Source organism: Medicago sativa, chromosome 3 (genome assembly GCF_051527215.1).
Source record: "Medicago sativa cultivar Bolivia chromosome 3, Bolivia_mono, whole genome shotgun sequence".
Classification (NCBI taxonomy): domain Eukaryota; kingdom Viridiplantae; phylum Streptophyta; class Magnoliopsida; order Fabales; family Fabaceae; genus Medicago; species Medicago sativa.
This window is the reverse complement of record NC_140751.1, coordinates 44,763,432-44,780,713: the sequence shown is the minus strand read 5'-3', so window position 1 is coordinate 44,780,713 and position 17,282 is coordinate 44,763,432. Positions and strand designations below refer to the sequence as shown.

At 36.0% G+C, this 17,282-nt stretch overlaps 1 pseudogene across 1 annotated transcript in view; it reads right to left on the bottom strand.

Moving 5' to 3' along the window:
* Positions 1 to 674: 674 nt before the first annotated feature.
* Positions 675 to 17,282, bottom strand: part of LOC146937653 (cathecol O-methyltransferase 1-like) — a 31,746-nt pseudogene continuing 15,138 nt past the window's right edge. Inside the window, exon 4 of the transcript XR_015030993.1 lies at positions 675 to 1,117. The product of XR_015030993.1 is annotated as a cathecol O-methyltransferase 1-like (transcript). The remainder of the gene's footprint in view (positions 1,118 to 17,282) is intronic.

Genomic DNA, 17,282 nt, shown 5'->3' with positions numbered 1-17,282 from the left:
CTGAGATAAATTCACGAGATTTGTTATGTTTCTTTTAATAATCAAATATGTTATTAATTTTGTATTGCTAACATTTAATATAAAAACAAAATATATAACAAACTCGTGCAAAAACACATAAAAGCTCTTGAAATTGTAACATTTAATCATTGTTAAACCAATATCACGGTATCCACTTATTTATATATTATATTAAATTAAATACATATAATATACAATATCCATACGAGATAAATTCACGAGAATTGTTATGTTTCTTTTAATAATCAAATATGTTATTAATTTTGTATTGCTAACATTTAATATAACAACAAAATATATAACAAACTCGTGCAACAACACATAAAAGCTCTTGAAATTGTAACATTTAATCATTGTTAAACCAATATCACGGTATCCACTTATTTATATATTATATTAAATTAAATTTGTGTAAAAGTGTTAACCATACAATAATTTTTTGGTCCTAACATTTTGATTCCAACAAGAAAGGGGTTCTAATAATTTAAAGTGTGATAAGAAGATAACTAAAATTTGATCAATAATAGTTATCATCATGCATTTAACTATGTGCATTTTAAAAGTATTTATCTATAACATTAATTTCATTAGTTCAAAATTAGTTCAACCAGTTGGGTTTATCTAACAATAGTTTAATAATCCACTTCACAAAATGAATACATAATAGTTATTGTTTTTTTATTAAAATTTTCAAAAATTATCATATAGTATATTGTTTGATTTTTCAACCATAAGCAACACACGTGGAATTTACTGTAGTAGTAGTAGTAGAAAAAGAAAATAGCATTAGCAAGTGCTCTTTACTTAAAGAACTCCATAACCCATTTGTTACAAACACAACATTCATAATTGATGCCTCTAAATCTAGCTCTAGTTGCCAAATCAAGAAATTCTTGCTTAGTTCTCTCTTTTCCTCCTGGGTTTGCGTCATCATCAGAACATCTAATTGAGAGGTAGACTTCAAAGCAGAATCATTCTCATGCGCAGTGGGAATATGTGCCTCTAAAACAATCACTTTCCCATCATTAGGGATAGCATCATAACAATTCTTCAAAAACTTTAAGCAGAGCTCATCACTCCAATCATGAAGTATGCCCTACAAAATTTAGTCAACATACATAGATTGATGTTATTTGAACATAAAAAATTAATATTAATATTGGACTATGATGCTTTATAAAAAAATGCTTAATTAAATATAGGAGATGAAAAAAAAGTTAATTTGAATCCGAAATCCGAGTCATATATATAAAGACCAAATTCAGCTTATGTAGCACTTGGAAAGTGGGAAGGTGGTTGTTATCAAATTGTCCAACAATCTTTTGTTAGAATCTGTGTTGGGGTCTGTTGCAATAGCTTGACCAAGAAGATGATGAATATAAACATGATGAAAAGTGAGCATAAATTCCAAAGCGTGTGTGGGACACACTAACCTTTAGGTTTGATTCGTCCTCACCAGTTATGCCAACCGGATGCAAAAGGGAATATTGGCGAAACCCATTTGGGATACGATGGAATTGTTGACTTGGCTTGTACGTTCACACCAAGCATATTGATCGATGATAATTTACAGAATAAAGTTCTGTCAATTTTCCTCGTGCACTAGAGAAAAGAAAGAATGATTCATATTTTCAGCTGAATTTAGACTCACAAGAATGTGATACTCTATCTCTTTTTCTCTCAATCATTTTATGCCTTCAAAGTCTCTACATTTATAGTGAAACTTATGTTCTTTGGTGAAGAGAAACATCTCTTTAGAAAAGTTTGTTCATGAATGGTTACATTGCTTCAATTTTTTTTTACTAAGCCAGGAGAATGGACAGACATCAAGAAGAGTCGACAACATCCCAACTAGGTTGGCACCCCGAAGACACCCCTATCCTCTATCGCCAAACTTAGAAAATTTTAATAAAAAAAAGAAGAAGATATATACAAGAGGGGGGATTAGGCCAAAACCCTAGGCAAAAGCAAAAGAAAAAGCATGAAAAAACAACTATGGGAATCTAAAATTAGGAAAGTCATAGCGGTCCCTAAAGAAATCCCCGCGAACTTCCTGTGGCAATTCACCCCACCAAACCGCACCCTGGATGAAATTCCCCAAATTAACAAGATTGTCAGCACAACAATTACCTTTCCTATACAAATGTGAAGAACATCAAGCCGAAGCAAATTGTGCCACCTATTCCGAAGGGAAATGGGAATCAAAGAATCTTTCTTAAATGACATTAAGGCACTAGTTGAGTCAATTTCCAACCAGATGTTACGCCACCCATTCAAAGCCACATATTCCAAGCATGGATATAACCCAGAAATTCAGAATTAAACACCGAGTTGATACCCAAATTACAAGAGAAGGCCCCAAGAAAGGTGCCCAAATGGTCTCGGAAAATGCCCCTACAAGCTGCATTCGTACCAACAACAGAGCCGTATGTATTTACCTTCAGCCAAGGAGGGGCAGGCGGCTTCAAAAAACAGTGATAACCTCTTTAAATCGACGTCGATGTGGAGACACCGAAAAAGAATCAAGAAAAGTTGAGTCGGAGGAAAGACAACAACCTGTAGAATTATTGCCAATCATAATGTATTGTGCGCAATCCAAATTGAGTGCAAAGTATGAACAATTGTTGCCACATACATGTAAGCGACCTGAGAGGAGCACTGCGTAGGAACACAATCCAGAATGGTATCAATCGAAGAAACTTCCACCACAACATGTAGTCTCGAACCGAGACAAAGCCATAAATCAGTAGCAAACAGAAACAATAATACAACCGCAGCTCCGAAGATTCTCATCCGTTAGCATCTTCTGGTGAGAAAAAAAGTGGCAACCAAAGGTCGCATAAATGAAACTGTGGCAATACAAGAGTGAGAAGGCGGAATACAAGACTTCTAGATGAGATCAACCCAACGAACTGTGGCAACCAAAGGTCGCATAAATGAAACTGCTTGCTTTGCGGTTAGGAGGCCATTAGATGAATGCGCCCAAGCTAATTTATCCAAGAGAGACGAAATAGGAAAAATAATCGAGTTAATGTGCGCTGCTACCTCCGGAGCGGCCAACACCTTTAGAGGAATATCCTAACCACCCTGATGAATAACAGATGCGACGTAGCCCTTAAAACGGGAATGGTAAACAATCTCAATATGAAGCAGATGCAATAGAGGTTCACCAAGCCAATTGTACGTCCAAAAGTGAATATTCTCATCGGTACCCACAATCCACACCGATTTAGAAATGACGATGCTCATTTGATATTTAATCCGGACCAAACAGAGGATTTGACTGAGAGTCCTCTGAATAAAGTTTCCAACCAAGCTATAAAATCAAGGATTCATTAATGAGCCTTGTGGGCTTGAGGTCAAGACTCCCAACCGACCAAGGTTGACATAAAGTGCTCCAAGCCACCGTGCAAACCTTCTCAGTATCAATATCACCACTCCAGATAAAATTCTTTATCCACCTATCCAACGTTGTAAGCAATTTTTTTTGCCACATATAGACATGGAAAGAGTAAACCAACATCCCATAAATAATAGAAAGCAAAGTTCCCTTTCATGTCGCAAGCTTAACCTTAATCTTGTCTGTGATCGGCCGAAAGAATATGCACTTAGGCTTACCAACAAAAATGGGGCAGCCGAGATATTGAGACGGAAAGGAGCCTGGAGTGAAACCAAGCCAATTAGAAACCATTGAAACTCTAGTGTCCGTCATTGAACCAGTAAAAAATCTGCTTTTAGCATTATTAATCTTCTGACCCGAAACTTCGTAATAGGAGTTAAAAATGCGGAGAAAACAACGGATATTCTTCTTGGTACCAGTGCAAAATATAATAATGTCATCAGCATATAAAATATGAGTAGGAAATGGAACACCTCAAGCAAAGGATATAGGAATAAGGGATCCAACTTGGTGAGTGTTTGCTTGTGTTTTTGGCAAACTATGGGCTAGTTCTGATTATTACAAGCAAGACCAAACTAGAGATCTCAAGAGCATGTTGTGCAAAGGTTTTGATCGAAAAAAGGGTTTGAAAAAGAGACACGAGATGCGCTCAGGTTACTTAGAGAGCAGGACAGGTTTGTAAAGAAAAGACACTGCCTCTCGAGGTTTGAGATTGCAAACAAAAGCAATATAAAGTAAAAAGAAAAGATAAATGGCTTTAAGCACGCAAACTTAAAGGAAAAGGTAAATGCAATGCATTGAAATAAAGGTGGTCTACAAATCAGTTTACATACATTCTGTATAACTCGTTTCCCTAGACTCCGGTAGTTTGAGTGTTGTAGAATTTTGTATATGATTTGCGACCCATTTTCTGGCTTGGAAACACTTATTTATACTAAAAACCTAATTGGCGAACCACTAACCTCATGATCAGCACTTCCTCCATCTTGGACAACTGGTTACCCCACGTTTCCCTTAAGGAAACCGTTTCCAAGCTTGAAATCGTGCTTTCCCGCCTTCATTTCTTAACTTCGACGCAATGTTTCTTCAGTTTTATTCCATCGAACTTCAAGTCACACGTTAGGTTGCTATTTTGTCGAAATCTTCAACCTTGGAATGAGAAAGCCTTCGATTCCTGCAAAGTAAAAGGCAAACAAATATTGACCATATTAAATGAGACTGTTGAATTTACAGGCTAACAAAATTCCCCCCAAAAATGCCATTTTCGATGATACTACTCAAAAGAGGAGAACATTGGCATTTTTGAATAATTTTATTTTGAAAAGAATGACGTCACCCCACTTCAAACATGATCTTTTCAGTTTCTTTCCCCTTGATCATTTTAGACTATGAGTGGGCCACGTTTTTTCACTTGGAAACCGCCTAGAAAATTATTTATGACCCTAAGGCACCGTTTGTCATTGATTGAACTCTTCATATTCACTTACTTTCTCTATAATATTTTCAAGGTTTTATGCCTCTCAAGACACTTAATTATCCCCGATCTCAAGGCATCTTTACCTTCTTTTATCCACATGGCAACTATGAGGAAACAGAAGATGAGGAGATAATCCCATTAACTGCGTTTGTCATTATAAAAAGTTGCTTTCCAACAGACCTTCTCCCTTTGTATTTTCCCTTCTCGCACAAGGAAAAAACATTAACTTTGAATCATGAAAGTGTTTCCCCCAGAGCTCTAAATCTCTCAAGTGTCAGAGACTTGATATCTTTTAGGGCGTCAACAAAACTCCACCGACGACTATCTGAAGACGCTGAAGTACTCAGGGCTGTTTCTGATGACTGTTTACACCTCCTTCTTCTTCCTTCGCCCAATGCGGGGCAAAGACGGCTCATTCAGCAACTCACTCTTGGGGGCCATGTGTGTTACTGCGTCGTTAGGGCTGCTCGACTGCTTCATCAAACCCGACCTAACTTGCAAATGATTTAACTCGTGCTGAGGAATGCTCTTCTTACAAGGTCAGATGAGGTTGTATATTTCTTGCTCATGCTGAGGGTGCAGGCCACAAGGGTTTTGACAGGAACCGTGCTTTGACTGTCTTCATGGAACTTTTCATTCGACAGCATCTTGCTTGTTGTAGGGACGCTATCAATGCTGACGACCTTTTTGGTTGGGGTCAACTTGCGCTCGAGTTACGTCTAATGCCCCCTGGCTTGGTTTACCACTTTACTTGTCTTGCTAGCGGGACTTGTGTGCAAAGCAACAGGATCCACAACCTTCACTTGCCATCTCCAAGCGCAGACGACGATTATGACATGGTCAACATTTGTCTCTTTTGCCGCCTCGACATTGAACTCGCTTGGTTCCTTGAGCATTTCCACTTTTTTTATCTTGACTTCTTGTTGTAAAGATCTGAAACCATTTTGCTATGTGTCGAACGAACACAACTAAGCTTGACAATTTTGGTTTTCAACTCATTGTATTTTGACCCAGTAGTTGGTCTTGTATTGTTCAGTTAATCTAAGTCAAATATTTACCTCTTGTCGAATTTAATGTTTGTGCTAGTTTTAATTTCACACAATAGGCTTTATATTCTCAATACATGCCTTTATTTCGACATATTATCAAAGAATTTCCTTTGACAAATTGAAAAATGGTAAAGATTTTCAATTATTCAAGATAATATTTATTTGCCACCAAAATAAACATTTGCAAATAAACCACAGTTTGTAATGGAAACTTTAATAAACATAATTCTTTGCTCTGACCTTTTGCTATCGATCAAAATATCAATAGGGCTCTAAACAAGAATTATATCTATTTTTAGTTTCAACCACTTCTTCTGGTTTCTTACCCAAAACTTTGAATCTCACAGGCAACTAAAATGCCAAATGTCACCATTTGATTTCAAGTAGGAATGATACAAATTCCCCATCATAGATACAATCGAATTTGCGGTCAAATCAACTAAGTACTGGCCACTAAGGCCTATTTGATTTCATTCTGGCTACAATGGCCACTAAGGCCTGTTTGATTTCATTCCGGCTACAACCGTCTTGCTTAGATGTGATGATCAATCTCGTTATTCCCTAAGGCTAGGGAATTCAGATCTTCCATGTCAGCTTCAGTGTCGAAAGTCTCCCTTTCCCACATGAATCCATGGAGCAATGTTCGCTAGATTCTTGTCAAAGGTTTTTCTTGTAATCTGATTCACTTCAGCAAGAAAATAGTTTTGGTTAGCCTCAATGTTTTCGACTGTACCATCAACTCTCCAAATTGCGATTCGTTGATGCATGGATGAGGGAACAACACCTATCTCATTAATCCACTCCCTTCCTAACAACAGGTTGAAGTTATCTTTCGATGGAACCACCATGAACAAAGTTGGTCTAACCACAGTTTCTATTGTTAGAGTCACTTCGAGAGCGCCAAATGAATGACCATCATTTCCTTCATAATTCGACAGAATTACGTTATGAGTCTTTAAATCTTTGTCAGTCTTGCTAATCCTCTTGAGTAAGGATTCAGGCATCAAATTAACAGCAGCGCCACCATCAACTAACACTTTATTGATACCAATCTCATCCACTTTGGCTTGGATGAATAAAGGTTTAAGATGATTCTTAATCGAATCATCAGGTTGATCGAATATGGCTTTTCGATTATTTTCAGAGCCATCATTTGTTACGAAATAGCACATGGGTTTGTATTCCTCCATGTCTTTGGGATCGAACTCTTCCTCTGAATCATCAACTTCAGACACCATATCATATTTAGTGGGTAAAATAGAGACCAAGTTGCATATGACATCGAAGTCTGGTTCTAAATCCATAAATTATGAACCCAATTCATCATCTTCATTAGGGTCCTCTTTGACTAGGGGAATAAACAACCTTTCTTTTGCTTGTCTTCTTCTTGATTTGACCATTCTTTGATGACCCTCTAGATCAACAGTTTTGTCTTCAAGGCTTGCAACAATGCCTTTTTTAGATCTCTGGTACCTCCTCCATTGAGTCCTCGTCATGGGATTCTTTCCCTTGTAGTTGTTGCTGTAAGCATACTTCTTCGACTCAAAAGCAATACCATTCTTGTTGTCATCAACACTATTGGTGCTTCTTTTCACCACATTTTTCCTCCCATGTTGCACATTCTTATCGGTAGACTGAACCCATTTCTGGTTGGGTGCATAAGGAACAAAAGCTTTTCCTTGACCAACTTTGTTGACATAATTAGTGGTCGAATAGTTATTGATAAAAGGGATATAACTCTTCGTAAAGTAAAACTTGGGTCTATGATCACCAGACCATTTGCTCCTTTTCTTAGGCTTTGGGATAGAACTTTCAAGGCCTTCAGTTGCCTCTTTGTCAAACACAACACTACATCTGGGCCAGAGCATTACCTCAAAAGCTTGCATCGATTGAGTAAATAAATCAATTCTTCTTCAGCTGTAGGGTAAGTTGTCTTTAACTTCTCATCGAATTGAGGCTCTGAAGCAATCTCTTCGACTTGTTATGCATCTTTAGTAATGTCCATTATTCGACATTCTGCAACATCAGCTTCTGTTCCCACTTTCGCTTCGACAGATAAGTCTCCGACAACATCAATGATTGCTTCAACCATATTGCAACCTGCAATGTCAGTGTACATCATTCTCGCATCCTTCAAAGGATCGGATTCTACTTTCATTTAAGGCTTTGGTTTGTTTCCAAACTTTAATCTGCCTTCATTGAGACCCTTCTGAACCAAATCCCTAAAAAGGGAACATCGCGAGGTGTTATGTCCGAAAAAATTATGGTATTTACAAAAACTTCTTTTTTGACGTTGTTCTAGTGGTGGGATTTTCAAATCCTTGGGTACTACCATTTGACCATCAGCAACTAAAAGATCATAGATCTCGTCGCATTTGGTTACGTCGAAGGTATATGTTTTTGGAACATATCTTTCATTGCTTGGTTTGACAAGATAGTTCCCATCTGAGGGCCTTAACGATTTACACGTATAAGGGGGCCTTGGTTTTAATTCAGCAATGCTAACCTCCTTTGTTTTGACATCGCCAAAAGCTATGTCGAATTCTTGATTGCCTTCGTCCGATCCGATATAAGCAATCTTTTCTCCTTTTTAATGTTTCTGAGTTCTGGCTTTTTCAGCCCTTAGTCTTTCGACATGTCGAACTCTATTGGCCAACTGGGCCATATCTGTCAAGTGTTGAGTGTCTAGTTTCTTCCTGATGGAATAATCTAGGCCACCAGCAGCCATTTCGACCAACTAGTGTTCAGGCACTTGAGTGAAACATCTTGCCTTTAATAATCTGAATCTATTGAGATAATCATCAATGGATTCATTGGAATTCCTCTTGGCACTCGCCAATTCTTTTAGACTTATCTTAGATTGGCCCATGTAGAATTGTTCATGGAATAACCTTTCTAATTCAGTCCAACTTTGGATCGAATGAGGTGAAAGAGTAGTGAACCATGTAAAGGCGTTCTTTGTTAGAGAATTTGGAAAATATTTCAACCTCAAATTATCATCATTTACTAGATCTCCTGCCTCTGTCAAATACCTTGCGATATGCTCGATAGTGGACTCACTGGTATCCCCTACAAATTTGGTGAACTTAGGAATTTTATAATCCCTAGGAAGTTCAGATTGTAATACCAATATCGACAAAGAAGAAACAAAGTTTGTCCTATGCAAGCCAATATTCAAACCATTTTGAGCCATTATATTTTCGACCAAATTGGCTATGTTGTTATGAACTCCTATGTTTTGTTGTTGGACATTCCTAACAATTTCATCGGCATTATTGTTTCTATCCACCAATATCACTTTAGGTTGACCCTGAATTACTGGTTCGACTGGTTGGGGTTGAGGCACATGTTGTGGCCTCAGAACCATTGGTTCGATCAACCGTAACGGTTTTTGATTTTGTATTTATGTAACCGGTTGATAAACCGGTTGTTGGGGTGCAAAGAAATCTGCTATCCTCCCCATTTAAGTGGTGAAGGCTTGGTAACTCCGGTTTGTGTCCCTTATTAAAGGATTAAACATGGTATCAATTTGTTGTGTTAACAAATTAACCATTTCGTGGTTACTCTCGTCCATTTGTTGTCTTAACAAATTCATTGAATCTGTTGTCAATGTTGGTAGAGTATTCCGACCAAAGATGCTAGAACTTGAGGGACTATGTACGTTGTGCATTATGAACGGATTTGCTTGGTCTGCAAATGCGGACGCACTATTATGTACATTTGTCATCATCGAAGTTGGCATACCATATGCTTGTTCCCTAGAAAGGTACTGCATACTTGTATTTCGACCATCAAGCCTAGGCCTGACTAAAGGAGAACTTTGAGTACTGGTAATCGAAGGAACACCAGCAGTGAATGGGGGTATAACGGTTCACATTTCTGGTTGTGTCATCGGAACAAACGTAGAAATGTTTGAGGGAGCGGTTACTCCCATTTTCGTCGAAACTGGCATAGTCATAGTTGCCCCCACATGGGTCGACACATTTAAATCTCCCATAGGAAAGGTCGCTTGTAAAGATTGTGCTTGTGAAGATGATTGTGAAGAGGATGAACTAGCACGAGCCATAGATTTACCACTTCTCAAATGCATACACAAACAATTTGTTGTTTTTAGCAATAAAGTTACCCGAAAATAGAAACGAAATTCTAAAAACGGATCCACTAAGAAGATGAGTTTTGAAAAAGTTTTTGAAAGCAATTTGTTTTTTATGAAAAAGTTTTTGAAAATCAATTGCACAAACAGGGTCCCACTGGGCGTGCCAATTTGTTTGCTTGTGTGTTCGGCAAACTACGGGCTAGTTCTGATTATTACAAGCGAGACCGAACTAGAGATCTCAGGAGCATGTTGTGCAAAGGTTTTGATCGAAAAAAGGGTTTCAAAAAGAGCCACGAGATGCACTCAGGTTACTTAGAGAGCAAGACGAGTTTGTAAAGAAAAGGCACTGTCTCTCGACAGGTTTGAGATTGCAAACAAAAGCAATATAAAGTAAAAAGAAAAGATAAAGGGCTTTAAGCACGTAAACTTAAAGGAAAAGGTAAATGCAATGCATTAAAATAAAGGTGGTCTACAAATCAGTTTACATACATTCTGTATAACTCGTTTCCCTAGACACGGGTGGTTTGAGTGTTGTAGAATTTTGTATATGATTTGCGACCCATATTCCGGCTTGGAAACACTTATTTATACTAAAAACCTAACTGGCAAACCACTAACCCCATGATCAGCACTTCCTCCATCTTGGACAACTGGTTGCCCCACGTTTCCACTAAGGAAACCGTTTTCGAGCATGAAATCGTGCTTTCCCGTCTTCATTGCTTGACTTCGACGCGATCTCTCTTTAGTTTTGTTCCATCGAACTTCAAGTCACGCGTTAGCTTGCTATTTTTTCGAAATCTTCAACCTTGGAATGAGAAAGCCTTCGATTCCTGCAAAATAAATGGTTTCCACTAAGGAAACTGTTTCCGAGCTTGAAATCGTGCTTTCCCGCCTTCATTGCTTGACTTCGACGCGATCTCTCTTAAGTTTTGTTCCATCGAACTTCAAGTCACGCGTTAGCTTGCTATTTTTTCGAAATCTTCAACCTTGGAATGAGAAAGCATTCGATTCCTGCAAAGTAAAAGGTCAAACAAATATTGACCATATTAAATGAACCTGTTGAATTTACAGGCTAACAGTAAGCAAGAGAAATTGCACAACCAAGAACTTCCTCAGCTAGACAAAATAATAAAGGCAAAAATGGGTCACCCTGACGCACCCCACGCTTACAGCTAAAGAAACCAACAACCTTGACATTGACAAAATAGAGAGTCTAGATGAATACAAGATAGCCAAAATCTAATCAATAAAAATAGCAGCGAAGCCTTCAAAACCGCAATTAAGAAATTCCAATCCAAAGTATCGAAAGCCTTGTTGATATCCACTTTGAAAGCTAAATTTTCCCCATATTGCCTCTTACCGAGAACATTGATAGCTTCGAAGGCTAAAATGACACAGTCTGAAATATGCATGTCCCTGATAAATCCTCTTTGCTCAACAAAAATAATCTGCATGGTAATCAAAGCCAATCTATCCGCTAAAATTTTAGTAACAATTTTAAACTGAAAATTAGCGAGAGCAATAGGACTAAAATCACCCATGGTCTTCGCCCCTGACACTCTAGGAATCAGCACCAGTAAATTAGAATTAAGATTAGGGAGAAAAACACCAGTCGAAAAGAACTCTTGCACCGAGAAAACCACATTGCTTCAATTGTTAAGCATTACACATTTTCTCTAAAAGGTCTCTATTTAACCATTGCAACTTTTCAAATATATTTTGAAAATTACTCTCACACCTTTTAAAATTGTATGAGTATTATTTTCAACATTTGAAAGACTGAAAATCACGTTTCCTATGAAGATTGTTGACCTTGTGAACATTAGCAGGACTCGCTCTCTATAACTGAGAAACCTCAAAGACTGCTTTATCATAAACCAAAAAAAAAAAAAAGGGAACATTTTGAAGAATCTACTTGGCACCATTCAAATTATTAGTTCATATATCTCCACTTTTTTCATACACATTTATAATAACATATTTCAAATTTTTTGAAAAAAGGAAAATCAATTGTTCTATATTTTTCAATATTTGAAAAATTCTTAATATAATTTGAGTTTTTTTTAATATTTTAGAAATTCAAAATTTTAGATTTTTTAAATATTTGAAAATTCAAAAGCTATTTTTCTTGAAATATTTAAGTGCCTTTTTTTGGTCTTTTATGTAACAGCCCGGTTTTTTGCTAGATTTATTTTTTTATTTATTTATTTATGTGTGTTATATGTGCTCTTATGTGATTATTGCCTCTGTGTGTATTTTTGGTTGGGAATCGTAGAATTCAGTATTAGAGGGGTATTTTAGTCATTTTGGACTTAGGGGCATTTTGGTCATTTTTAGAGCAGAGGTAATTTTGTAATTTTTGCTGGAGGTTATTTTTAGTGCTTAGTAAGAGTATTATTTTACCAAGTTACTAGAAGGTGTAGTAATTATTTTATTTACCGGTAAGGCTTTGTTTGCGAGTTGGGTTTTGGAGGGGAAGAGAGGGGAAGGAAAGGCTTATGGAGAGGTAAACCCTTGTTTGCGAGTTTTAAAAAACAAGGGAAATGTTTTGAGGGGTTTAGAAGGGCTTCATTTGTTCAATTTTAAAGTTCCCCCAAATTGGGGGGTTTTGGAGGGTTAAGCATACAAATTGACAATATTGCCCTCATATTAATTCAAATTGACAATTTTAGATATAACCTAATTATTACGATCTCTTTTCAAAACAACTTTTTCTAAACAGCTTATTTATCAAAAAGCAGCTTATTACGACATCTTTTCAAAAAACAACTTATTTATGCAAATTAGCTTTTAACGACCTCTTTTGCAAAATCAGCTTATTCAAAACAGCATATTCATCAAAAACAGCTTATTACGACCTCTTTTTCAAAACAACTTATTGAAAACAGCTTATTCATCCAGAACAGCTTATTACCATTTCTTTTTCAAAAACAACTTATTCAAAACAGCTTATTTATCCAAAACAGCTTATTACGACCTCTTTTCAAAAAACAGCTTAATCAAAACAGCTTATTTATGGAAAACAGCTTATTACCACGTCTTTTTCAAAAACAGCTTATTCAAAACAACTTATTTATCCAAAACAGCTTATTACAACCTTTTTTTTCAAAAAACAGCTTATTCAAAACAGCTTATTTATGCAAATTAGCTTTTACCGACCTCTTTTTCAAAATCAGCTTATTCAAAACAGCTTATTCATCAAAAACAGCTTATTACGACCTCTTTTTCAAAACAACTTATTGAAAACAGCTTATTCATCCAGAACAGCTTATTACAATCTCTTTTTCAAAAACAACTTATTCAAAACAGCTTATTTATCCAAAATAGCTTATTACGACCTCTTTTCAAAAAACAGCTTATTCAAATCAGCTTATTTATGCAAAACAGCTTATTACCACGTCTTTTTCAAAAACAACTTATTCAAAACAACTTACTTATCCATAATAGCTTATTACAACCTCTTTTCACAAAACAGCTTATTCAAAACAGCTTATTTATGCAAATCAGCTTTTAACGACCTCTTTTTCAAAATCAGCTTATTCAAAACAGCTTATTCATCAAAAACAGCATATCACGACCTCTTTTTCAAAATCAACTTATTGAAAACAACTTATTCATCCAAAACAGCTTATTACAATCTCTTTTTCAAAAACAACTTATTCAAAACAGGTTATTTATCCAAAACAGCTTATTACGACATCGTTTCAAAAAGCAGCTTATTCAAAACAGCTTATTTATGCAAAACAGATTATTACCACGTCTTTTTCAAAAACAGCTTATTCAAAACAACTTATTTATCAAAAATAGCTTATCACAACCTCTTTTCAAAAAACAGCTTATTCAAAATAGCTTATTTATGCAAATCAGCTTTTAACGACCTCTTTTTCAAAATCAGCTTATTCAAAACAGTTTATTCATCAAAAACAGCTTATTACGACCTCTTTTTGGATGAATAAGCTGTTTTCAACAAGTTGTTTTTGAAAAAGAGGTCGTATTAAGTTGTTTTGTATAAATAAGATGTTTTGAATAAGTTATTTCTGAAAAAGTAATCGCATTAAGCTGTTTTGTATAAATAAGTTGTTTTGAATAAGTTTTTTTTTTTAAAAAGAGAATGTAATAAGGTGTTTTGGATGAATAATCTGTTTTCAATAAGCTGTTTTTGAAAAAGTGGTCGTAATAAGCTGTTTTGAATAAGCTGATTTTGAAAAAGACGTGCTAATAAGCTGTTTTGTATAAATAAGCTGTTTTGAATAAATTGTTTTTGAAAAAGAGATCGTAATAAGTTGTTTTGCATAAATAAGCTGTTTTGAATAAGCTATTTTTTGAAAAGAGGTCGTAATAAACTGTTTTGGATAAATAAGCTGTTTTGAATAAGCTGTTTTTGATAAAGACGTGGTAATAAGCTGTTTTGCATAAATAAGCTTTTTTGAATAAGCTGTTTTTTGAAAAGAGGTTGTAATAAGCTGTTTTGTATAAATAAGCAGTTTTGAATAAATTGTTTTTGAAAAAGAGATCGTAATAAGTTGTTTTGCATAAATAAGCTGTTTTGAATAAGCTGTTTTTGATAAAGACGTGGTAATAAGTTGTTTGCATAAATAAGCTGTTTTGAATAAGCTGTTTTTTGAAAAGAGGTTGTAATAAGCTGTTTTGTATAAATAAGCTGTTTTGAATAAATTGTTTTTGGAAAAGAGATCGTAATAAGCTGTTTTGCATAAATAAGCTGTTTTTTGAAAAGAGGTTGTAATTAACTGTTTTGGATAAATAAGCTGTTTTGAATAAGTTGTTTTTGAAAAAGAGATCGTATTAAGTTGATTTGTATAAATAAGCTGCTTTAAATAAGTTGTTTTTAAAAAAGAGATCGTAATAAGCTGTTTTGGATAAATAAGTTGTTTTGAATAATTTGATTTTGAAAAAGAGATCGTATTAAGCAGTTTTGTATAAATAGGCTGTTTTGAATAATTTGTTTTTGAAAAAGAGATCGTATTAAGCTGATTTGTATAAATAAGCTGTTTTGAATAAGTTGTTTTTGAAAAAGAGATCGTATTAAGCTGATTTGTATAAATAAGCTGCTTTAAATAAGTTATTTTTAAAAAAGAGATCGTAATAAGATGTTTTAGATAAATAAGTTGTTTTGAATAATTTGATTTTGAAAAAGAGGTCGTAATAAGTTGTTTTGCATAAATAAGTTGTTTTGAATAAGTTGTTTTTTGAAAAGAGATCGTATTAAGCTTATCCCCAGGTACTAGTTTCGATTCCCACGGGAGGCAAAAACACTACTAGAGAGGGGGGTAATGATTAAGCTTGTGAGTAATAGTGAGACCGAGTGGGCCCCGGGCTGTTAAAAAAAAAGGCGCCTTTTTTTGTAACAGCCCGTGGCCCACCCGGTCTCACTATTACTCACAAGCTTAATCACTACCCCCTCTCTAGTAGTGTTTTTGCCTCCCGTGGGAATCGAACCTAGTACCTGGGGATAAGTACTACTTCAATGCATTCCCACTACCAATTGAGCTAGTAGCTCAATTGGTAGTGGGAATGTAGCTCAATTGGTAGTGGGAATGCATTGAAGTAGTACTTATCCCCAGGTACTAGGTTCGATTCCCACGGGAGGCAAAAACACTACTAGAGAGGGGGGTAATGATTAAGCTTGTGAGTAATAGTGAGACCGAGTGGGCCCCGGGCTGTTAAAAAAAAAGGCGCCTTTTTTTGTAACAGCCCGTGGCCCACCCGGTCTCACTATTACTCACAAGCTTAATCACTACCCCCTCTCTAGTAGTGTTTTTGCCTCCCGTGGGAATCGAACCCAGTACCTGGGGATAAGTACTACTTCAATGCATTCCCACTACCAATTGAGCTAGTAGCTCAATTGGTAGTGGGAATGTAGCTCAATTGGTAGTGGGAATGCATTGAAGTAGTACTTATCCCCAGGTACTAGGTTCGATTCCCACGGGAGGCAAAAACACTACTAGAGAGGGGGGTAGTGATTAAGCTTGTGAGTAATAGTGAGACCGGGTGGGCCCTGGGCTGTTACAGTTTTGATTTGAAAATGGAAATTCTTGTGAAAAGTGATAAAGGGAGACGAACTTTGCGATTTTTATGAATTCGTCGTGTTTGGCCGGTGAAACGCCAAGGCATCCTCTACTGCATTCATATGTGGCCTAGTGGTATGCCTAGTTGAGGCATTGGAACTTGCTTACTTGGTTTTGGTTAAATAACTCAATTATTTTCAATATTGTGATTATTGAGACGAACTTGATTGAAAATGATTTTGAGGACCAATTTCTTATGAACCCTTTATGATTAGATTGATATGATTATGAGATGATATATGAATGGTTGTTAGGTGACGAATATGATGTTTGTGATCATATGTTGTAATTGTTCTTTTATTTGGAATGTAAGGAATTATGTGGAGATATGAAACTATATGATATAGTTGAATGAGATTATAGCCGTTGATTATAGCCGTTGATTATAGCCGTTGAATTGTTGTGAACATATACATGGTGAATTGAGTCATATGTTCATGCATCATATGTCGTGTCGGATGTTATATCCATATTGCCGTTGACTATAGCCATTGATAATGATGTTTTTGTTGCGTCATGGGTGACGACCTTGAGGAGATTTGGTACCACATGCATCTAGATGAGTCTAAAGCCATTGCACACTATGTCGGTGAATTGAAATGCATTGAGTTGTGAATGATGATTGAATTTGTTAATTGTTGATTGACATGGTTGATTTTGTGATGTGTGTTAACTTGAGATGCTGATATTGAATGATGTGAATGTTAATATTACTTGTGAATACGTGTATAGTTTGTTATCCATTGTTCTTAAATGTATCTTTCATTCTCAAAGTTTCTTGTCAATTTTAACTGGATTATGATGATGTAATGCTAACCCTCAGTGGTTTACCACCTACCTTTCCGTATGGACGGGTAGATGGAGTGCAGGATGCTTAGACTTGTGTTGATGTTGCCGAGGAGCGGAGTTCCTCTTTTTATGTGCAGTGTCTAGATTAGGGCTCTGATCTAGGATAGTCTTTCACGTTGGGTTTCTATTTGATCATGTAGTTTGGTGTTGAGACATTATTATGTGGAGATTTGAGATATTGTTGTATCTGAGATTGGAGGATGTTATCTTTATATCTTTATTCTGAGATTTGTGGTTGTTATGGATTATATATGTGTTCCGCTGCTATGTGATGTAACATGATCTTTATGCATGTATGTTTTAA